The sequence below is a fragment of the Malania oleifera genome, chromosome 2 (assembly GCF_029873635.1).
Source record: "Malania oleifera isolate guangnan ecotype guangnan chromosome 2, ASM2987363v1, whole genome shotgun sequence".
NCBI classification, from domain to species: domain Eukaryota; kingdom Viridiplantae; phylum Streptophyta; class Magnoliopsida; order Santalales; family Ximeniaceae; genus Malania; species Malania oleifera.
This window is the reverse complement of record NC_080418.1, coordinates 80,359,407-80,368,964: the sequence shown is the minus strand read 5'-3', so window position 1 is coordinate 80,368,964 and position 9,558 is coordinate 80,359,407. Positions and strand designations below refer to the sequence as shown.

The window sequence follows — 9,558 nt, the reverse complement described above, 5'->3', positions numbered from 1 at the left end:
AGAAGCATGAAATGCCATATAGGGGACATAGTGAGGTTTGACCCTTCCAGTTGCAGGTGTTGGACTAAAGGGTTTGTGTACCCGACTAGAGGAAGATAGGGTAGATGAACTAGTGTTAGGTACTACCCTCTTTCCATCCCCATTCTCTCTCTTGCTCAGTTGCTCCTTGGGGTCTATATCTGCCATCCTACCACTTTGAAAAGTGGTCACCACCTAGGCTTTCTTAGGGTATGATGAGGGACTAACATCCAATTCACATTCTACCCTATATTGTCCCTTAAGATTCACTATGGGCTAACTTGGCAACTTGCCCTCATCTCTTTGGCTTAACATAGCAACTAGTTGCCCCAAGGTGGCCTCTAGCTTCGCAATGGATTAGAAGTGAGAGTGAAGGAGTTACTGATCTACTTGGAGGTCAATCTCAATGTTCTTAAGGGTTTTTAGTACCGTATGCTGAAATGTATCATGCTTGGGCCGAGGGGGAGGTGGCTGCTAAAATGATGAAAATCTGGGGGCAAAGTCAGGATGACTTTGGAAATTCTGGTATGGATAAGGAGGTGGAGCATTAGGGGCTTATGGAGGTCTTTAGGATTGGAAACCCGGAGCTTTCGGCCTTCAGGAGAAATTGGGATGTTGTTTCCACTCACGATTGTAGGTATTAGAGTAGGGATCATTGAACGGCCTATCATACCAATTGTGGGTGGCTTTCACTTCCTCCTTCACAAGCTTAGGCTGGGAAGGTGCATGTGGGGAATTATAACAAGTATGGGAAGGGTCAAAGTAGATTTCATAAACCTATGCACACACCATTTTCTGCGATTCTAAGGATAAGCACTGGTCTAGCTTTTTAGATATGGCATGCAGGGTAGGGGCTTGGTCCTAGCTTGTGGCCAACTCGTAAACTACCTTAGGTTTAGAGGTTATGGATTGGGGAGTCTATGAGCAACAGTAGTGTGCTACTGAGAATTGTCGGCAAGATTCTCCAAGAGAATCCATGTTTCATTCTCGTGCTTTGTGAGGAAAGTACCTCCGCACGAGGCATCTACCATGGATCTATCCCTCTCGACTAACCCTTCGTAAAAGGTTTCTACTAATTGCCACTTGGGGAGCTGATAATGTGGGCATTTATGGAGCAAGTCCCTAAAGCACTCCCAGGTCTCAAAGAAAAATTCCCCATCCGTCTTTGAGAAACTTGTGATTGCCTTTCGCAACTAGTTAGTATTTCCGATTGGGAAGTACTTTTTCAAGAAATCCTGCTGCATGGTGGCCCAGCTGGTCACCGAGTTCGCCTCTAAGTATGTCAGCCAATATTTGGCCTTATCCTTTAAAGAGAATGGAAAAATCCTAAGACGAAGGGCATCATCACTAAAATTAGGTATACGGATGGTGGAGTAAATCTCCAAGAACTCATCTAGATGTTGATAAGTATTTTCAGTGGGGTTCCTATGAAAGTTTGGTAGCATCGAAATGATTGAAGTCTTAATCTCGAATTGTGACACCTAAACATTCGGGAACCGGATGTAGGACGAAAATGTGTATGCGTTAGACACAAATTCATCCCTAAGCGACTGAAATGGTTGCTCTCTCACCACAGGCAGGTGGGGAGCTTGGGGTTTTGGGAGTTGATCGGCGGGAACCGGTGGGTTTCGTTCGGCCATAACTTTTGGATCAAACCACTCAGCGATCTCTGAATTGGAGGTAAGTTTCCTAACAGACCTACGTGATCTTTTAGTCTCGGGATTTATAGGAACTATCTCTGGGTCCCAAGAGCGCAAACCAAACATAGAAAGTTGAAACACCCAAAATCAAGACTTCAGAGATAACAAACAAAAATGAAAATAAATAAAGAGAGATGAAAATAAAAGAAGAGCAAATAAAAAACACAAGGCAATAAAAGTTGAAGTTGGCTTATAACCGTAGCCAAGTCCCCAACAACGATGCCAAAATTTGGTATGCTCACCAAAAATAAAATTTATACTACCTAACAATCCTAAGTTCAGTAGAAAGTGGGGAAGTTGGGTGTCGATCCTCGGGAACTTAAAGCGCAGTTATCAAACCACTTCCAATCTAGTTTATTATAGTCTTATGTAAATGAAAGTAAAAAGATGATATTTTTGAATTGTTTTTTATCAACTACTGGAAAGCATGTAAAAGAAAGCAAGTAAATCTAAGTTAACCCTATTCCTACAAAGCAATGTTTAGACATGATATAGTTTTAACCCTATTCCTACAAAGCAGTGTTTAGACATAAGTATAGTTTAGGATGTTGTTTTGCGTAATCTAAGTTTAGTGAGTTTACCATACTAAACTAATCGGAACCCGACTAAACAATAGAAGGAGTCGTTCGATGGCATAAAGTAGTAAGGGCGCACCAGCCGTCTGGAGCACGGTCGGGAACTGGAGTATACTCTATCATAAATGATCATGAGAACCTCAATGGGAGATTGTAGCCTAGTACGTGCACTTGACTGAAGCAATAGAGGTGCTAATCTTGTCACTAAGCATCATCACCATCCAAACAATAAATGAAAACGGTAAAGGAAAGCAGTAAAGAGAAAGCATGTAAAAAGATCATCCCTTTGCAATCAGAACGTTTGTCACTAATGCCAGAAAATACAACTGAACGATCGTGTAGTATACACCGGAAAACATAAGAGCTCCGCTAGTTGTCGTAGGTCGTTGAATACACCTTGCACAGTCTAGAAATCTAAATTACTTTTAATCTAATTTGGCTCTCAATGACATCTTAAGTTTGTGACTAACCTAAGATAGGCCAAAGAGGAACTCAAAGCTCATCTTTGAAGCAATTATTTATGGGCTCTAGGGTTTAAAAAGTTGGTTTTACAATTTAGGAAAGGTTGCAGCAAATCTCACGTAGAAGATCGTCACTATCAACCAAGTCGCTCCCATGCTTCCCTTATGTGCGCCATAGTTGAGATTCGCAGGAAATCAGGAATTCGAATCTTTGATGTCTTCGACTTGCCTCAAGTTCTTGCTGGTCGAGTTGATGGTTGAGGCTTGCAGGATCTCGACATTCAGGAAATCTCAAGACCTCGACATAGTCGCCCCTCAAGGTCTCTTGGTCGAACACTTCGTCGAGGCTCTCGGTAATTCCACTCTCAATGTTGGCTCAGTATATCGATGTGGTCTCCCTAGAGAGTTACTTGGGTGAGGACTTGGTCAAACCTTGTAGCATTTTGATCTAAATCTGAACCTTGGAATCTACAAGTAAAGACTTAGTCAACCCCTATGCTACTAGTCGCACCACATGGTCGCGCACCGTCTTCTTGTCCCTAGATGATCTAAAGTTTTAGGAGCTTGGATGAGCATCTGATTTGAGTTTTGAGTCCTCCAAATCCTCCTTTGGCTTCTCGTAATGCCTAACTCCATGGTTTTACCCTAAATTTCCTGAAAATACGAACAAACCTTGCATAGCTCCAAACAATGATAACAATGTGTAAATAAATAATAAAGTGAGAATAAGCAAAAATTAATGAGGGTCTAAAATCATGCATTTTAAGATCTCATCAATAACAATGTAGATACAACTTCTTAAACTATCCACAAATTGGACAATTCAAGAATGGTTGAAATACAAACATCACTAATTGTAAATGAAAAAAAATAATTAACATGTTCCATTGATTATTAGTCTAGACATATAGTATGACTAATAATCAATTGAATATTAATTGATTAGTCTCACATTTACGATAAGACATGAATGTATAGTAACAATTCTTGAACATGCCTAAGCTTCAATGAACACATGCATATAATGAATGAAGAAATAAACAAAAATATATATTTTTTAGCTCTATCCAACACAAGATACCAGCTCGTAGCTACCCCAGTATCACAGATTCCAACACAAACCAAAAGCAAAACTTTTGTTTGGACTATGTTATGATTTAGGCCTATTGTGAGTCAACTGTTGTTAGTGTTACCCAATTTCAGTCATTTGGTGATTTGAGGCTCACAATGCGCTTTATTTGAAAGGACAAACTATTGTGACTAATTTTGAGTGATTAAAGGACCATTATGGACCTTTCTTTAAATTAGAGCCCACTTTCGGCTAAGGACAGTCAAAGGCTCACAATTGGGCCTTTAGTTGGAAATTGCAACCGTTCCCACACAATTGTTCCCTATGAATAGTAGTGGCATGTTATTCCCTATACATTATTTACCCATATGGTTGGTCCTAATGGCCAACCATACATTGTATTTCTTTGGTGCTAGTTCCCATATTAGCATTGCCCATAGGTAAGGGCTAGGGGTTAAATTCAAGGGATTTTTGGAGGGGGATTTTGGCACAAGTCATTTAAAGGGAGCAAGAAAGAGAGCATTCAAATAGTGAAGAGATCAAGCATGAGAATTTGAAAGGAAGAGTTTGGCTAAAAAAGAGGGCTCTTCTAATTGGTATGCAAAGGTAGAGAAGATGGAAGGGAGAATAGTCTAAAAGGTAAGAATCACATACCCTAATTGTTGACTTTTTGAGTCTAATCCCTATTTTGATAATGACAAACTCCAACATCTCATTTGTGCATTGAGTGTGAACAGGTCTATGTTTCTGAAAGCACGGATGATGGATGCATAATGAAAGCCATAAATGGACTTAAAGCTCGCACCAATCAGCGTATTCCATGGGAATTCAGGAGAGCAAGCATGAAGATTTTATTTATTTTTGGGTTGTAATACTAATATAGGTTTAATTGTGCATGCATCTCATGGTTTAAATTGAAGCTTATACTTGACTATAGATTGACCTTAGGACCCCAGATTTTAAATGAAAACCTTTTATAAAAAAATTTAAATGTATACAGAAAGGTTTAAATTGGTTTTGATATCAAAACAAAGGCAAAAATCATTTTTGAATGAAAAACTCCAAAACGAGCTCTTCAAGAACCCCTTCATGTTTCTTTTGGCTCATTGATGAGCCATTTTCTCAATCAATTAGTTCTTATCTTAAAATGTGTCCAACATGAATGTTGTGCACGTTTCTCTTAGCTTTTTGTTGATACTAAGAACATCCAAATTGGAATTTTATAGAAAACTTTATGCCCAAAATACTATAAGGTGTCCGCAGTAGAAAATACCTTTCATGTTAAAGACTTTCAAGAAAAAACAGTCGACAATTTGGGAGAGCTCAGAAAAACCGTCGATGGTTTTGTACGGTGTCAGAATTCTCTAACGGGCATAAAACGGTTAGTTTTCAAAATAAAATCATTTCTTCATTTTCCCAATGGCCATAAAATGGCTATATGCCTAAAATGCCTATATATACCAACCCTAATGCATTTGAAGACACTTTTGGCCAAGCTCATATCCTTCTATTTCATTGATGGGAAAATCCAAGAGCATTCACTTTCATTTTCTCTCCTATACTCTTATCTAGAAAATCATTTTCTTAGGAAAGATCTTTTTATTGCTCTTGAGTTTTTGAATAAGCTTTCATTTGGGGGTTCATTTTTGCACATCAAATTTCTCTTACTCTTTTACCTGAAAATATTTTTGGGAAAATTCTTTTGGTACAAGTAAGGCTCGAGAATATATTTACAAGTTCATATATATTGCTTGAAATCTTCTTTCTATTTGATCTATCAAAGGTCATTCTTAAAGAAAATCATTTTCATATTCATTTTGTGAAAATCATTTTGAGAGCCAAACCCCAACTTCTCCTACATTATTTTTGGAAAATATTTTTGGAGGAATGTCTAGTTGTGTTTGAATCTTTAAAGTTCTTATCATATATATTTTATTCAAAGATTACAAAATATTCTTAAGAAAAATTCACATTTACTCTATTGAGCTTCAAGTCATATCATTTGAGAGTGTTTAGGAATTTTTTATACAAATCAGCTTGTTTAAGAAGCATCTTCTTGTACGCACTAAATTTCATATCATTTGTATTAATGGTTTGGATTGTGAACTGTGGTGAGGTGGCTACACCTCGTGTGAAAACAACGGATTGTAAAGAGGCAGCTGCCTCATGTGAGCAGCAAATTGAAAAGAGGTAGCTACGCTTCGTATAAGCAGCGGATTGAAATGGGAAGCTCCACTCGGTTTTAAGGAGCGAATAGTGGAATCCTTGGATGTTTTTCCCAAGGCGAGGACGTAAGAGAGTTTTCCGAACCTTGCTAAAAACCCTATGTTTGCACTCTCTCTTCCCTACACTATTTTATTTCTGCACTTGTATGCTTTCATTTATGTTATTGTGCTTATTGTGCTTGCTTAAATATTGTTAGCATTTAAATTGTTATTGCTTTGAGATTGCTAGTAAGACCCTAGGTTGTGAAATATTGATTGTGTTTAAATTAGGATACCTAACCTAGGCATTTTTTTTATACCAATTCATCCCCCCCTCCCCTCTTGGGAATACACCATAACTCTCACTAATTCTCTCTCACTTTGATAAATATATAAATTGTTTTGGTTGTGTGAGAAAATTCAATATTCCATGGATTGAAGGAGCTAGTCAACCTTTCATATATGCTCTCTTCTTTTATCCATGAATCACAACACATAATTGACACGAGACTCTGTAATATGCTAACACACCAATTCTTGAGTGTGCTTATCCTATAGGGGTTTTATCTTTCCACATCACTATGAAAATCATTGAAATATCTTGAGTGTGCACTATTTTGAGTGTGCACTGTGTTTAAAGTTTTGAAGGTTTATGTTTTGTGAATCATCTAGAATTATAACATGCATGCATTAACCTTCAATTATAAAATCATTGTATGTTATGTGAATTTTGATATTATTGTTAGATCCTATTACAAGTTTAAATGTTTTAATTAAACACTACTTAGACACAAAAAAATAATAATTTGACTAAATTACAGTTCATTTGTCAATGTTGCTTTCAATTGTATTCTCACACAAAAGACTTAAATTATATAAATTTAAAAAATTTCAAGGATCAAACTGAAAATTAGAAACTCATAGTTCATTGAATCTTTTAAAATTTTTTAGATTTGAGAATGTGGTGCCCATATACTCATTCTCATTTTTTATTTTGAACTTTAAAATGATAATGCTATTGTTATCTCTATGAGTCTCTGCATATCATATAATGTAGTGAAAATTTAGAAAGTTATAGCACCACGCATTTGGCTTATCGAATCTTTTAAAATTTTTGAGATGTGATACATTCTCATTCTCATTTTTATTTTGAACTTTAAAAATGATTTTGTCATATATAATACTTGTAACGACCTAAAATTTCTCCCATTTTTTTTCACATAATAATAATCATGTAAACTCTGATACCATTTTATTCTATCAAAAGTCAAAATCAAATTCAAAGACAACCTGGACCTAAAGGTACCGGGGTTTCACCTGTTTATACATACATGCTATCAAAGAAGCGGAAATCATATTTACACAACATAATACACAATACCAGAGTTTTACTATATCCATGAATACTTATATATACACATCCCAAAAAGACCAAAGGTATCGTAAGACCAGATTCTAAAATATAAAAAAAAAAATCTTTTCTGATCTCACTCCAACTACTTACCCTTCAGTTAGGGTAGGACAATCAGCCTCCACTACCTCGGAGCTCAATTTGCTGGCCTATCCGGGTTTCCTAAAATGTTTGTAATGCTAGGGTGAGACACCTCTTAGTAAGGGAAATAAACTAATATCAGTGTATGGCAACATGAGTATCATTGTATTATAAACATATACCGTACATGGTATATTATATCTGTTAAATAAGGAAAACCTATACATAATTCAACTGCATTTGATAAATATGATAAAAACTATTCTGTATAAATCTTAATAAATCATATTTTATATAACATACTGTGACATACTAAATTTTCTGTATACATAAAAATCATCTACTATATCCATATAAGACTGAAAATCACACTCTGGATGGATAGCTAGTTGATATCATGCATTACCCCCACATGAGTGGGATGTGCGGGCCGTAAGCGGAACCTAGACATGGCTGGCCTTCCACACTAAGTCAAACTTGTAAGTTTGTAAGTACGATTGGCTTGTCCAGCCTAGTTCAGACTGCCAAGGGGGCACCTGCACTACACTGAAGCTCAATCAACTATCTCCCTCTCTCACTCTATTTGAGATGTGTGGTAGCACTACCTAAACTGATAGCTACAATACTGTGCTCTGAATCTAAACTAAACCATCTGAGTTCTACTATCATATAATATATAATTCATAATATTATTATGAATAACTGTTTCAAAATCATGTTAAACATCTTTAATGATAATATTTTCTGAATAACTGTTATAACATGCTTAATCACTGTCACGCCCCGAACCCGTAGATGGGTCCCAAGTGTGAATATAGTAACCTAACTTGTCTCTGTATCAAATAAAACATACATGATACAACACCAAAAGAGGGTCCGACCCTATGGGGTACATGGATGCCCTTACAATCATAAACATACTCATCCATACTCATCAGATACACAGCAAAATACGATATTTCTATACATGTACAAAACCATACGAGAGTCTATACAAAACTAAGATATACATTCCCATAATTGCAAAACATACCCAAGGTGTCTACAAAAAAAACATCACGACAACCCGAATACAAAAGCTCGTACCTAAACATGCACTAATAATAGCTAACGACACCCCCGTTTCCAAATGCTAGGATGCTAATTATGGCTACCTGGAGGACTTGAAAAACATTTGTACGTACATTCGGGGTGAGACACCTCTCAGCAAGGAAGAAAGCAAGTCATATTAGTGTGTGGCATACTAGTGTTATTTTACGTAAAACACAACACTATACGATATGATACAGTTCGAAAACATTTCCATACAGTTCCATACAGTTCTAGTATTTTCACAAATCCATTCCAGTATATACGATACCCAAACATACGGTCAGTGTCGTCACACTAATATGCAACTACTCTATGAAACCCGAACTTCACAGTGACTACGTTGCCAATATGAGCACCCAATATCCCATGGAAACCAAAGCCCCACAGCGATACCTTTGCCACTACGGTGTAGCGCACACCCATTGGTGACCAGCCGAAACACGCAGGCGATATTTCACACCCTCGAATATAGAGTCGGACACTTTCGCCCACGGTTTTGACACCGGTACATGGTGCAGCATACGGTAATTAGCCGCCACATAGCTGTTTCAGCATATGATAATTAGCCGCCACTAGTCGATTTCACAAAACCTAGAATCATTTTGGAACTCGCGTTCCTATACTCATCAGCATACGGTAATTAACCACCACATAACTGTTTTACAAAATACCTAGAACAATTACATACAACCATACATTCCACACTTATTTGGTTCACGGAAAATCATATTATTTTTCCATTTCTAGAATGCAGTTTTATACAATATGGATATCAGTCATCTCAGTAATACAATTTAAAAAAAACAAACGGTTTTCCAAACAAAGCAGAGATGATACCCGAAATCCCCAATTTTCTCAAAAATTGTAACCCAAAAATCCCATATTTTACCTGATAGATTTCCCCAAATAAGTTACTAAAACATAAATACGATCGTAGTCTACAAGCT

General features: G+C 36.9%; 1 non-coding gene across 1 annotated transcript; it reads left to right on the top strand.

Annotated features, from left to right (window-relative positions):
* The first annotated feature begins 1,107 nt into the window (after positions 1-1,107).
* Positions 1,108-1,213, top strand: LOC131149936 (small nucleolar RNA R71). Its single transcript, XR_009135328.1, has one exon. It is a non-coding gene; the product is annotated as a small nucleolar RNA R71 (small nucleolar RNA).
* Positions 1,214-9,558: the final 8,345 nt, after the last annotated feature.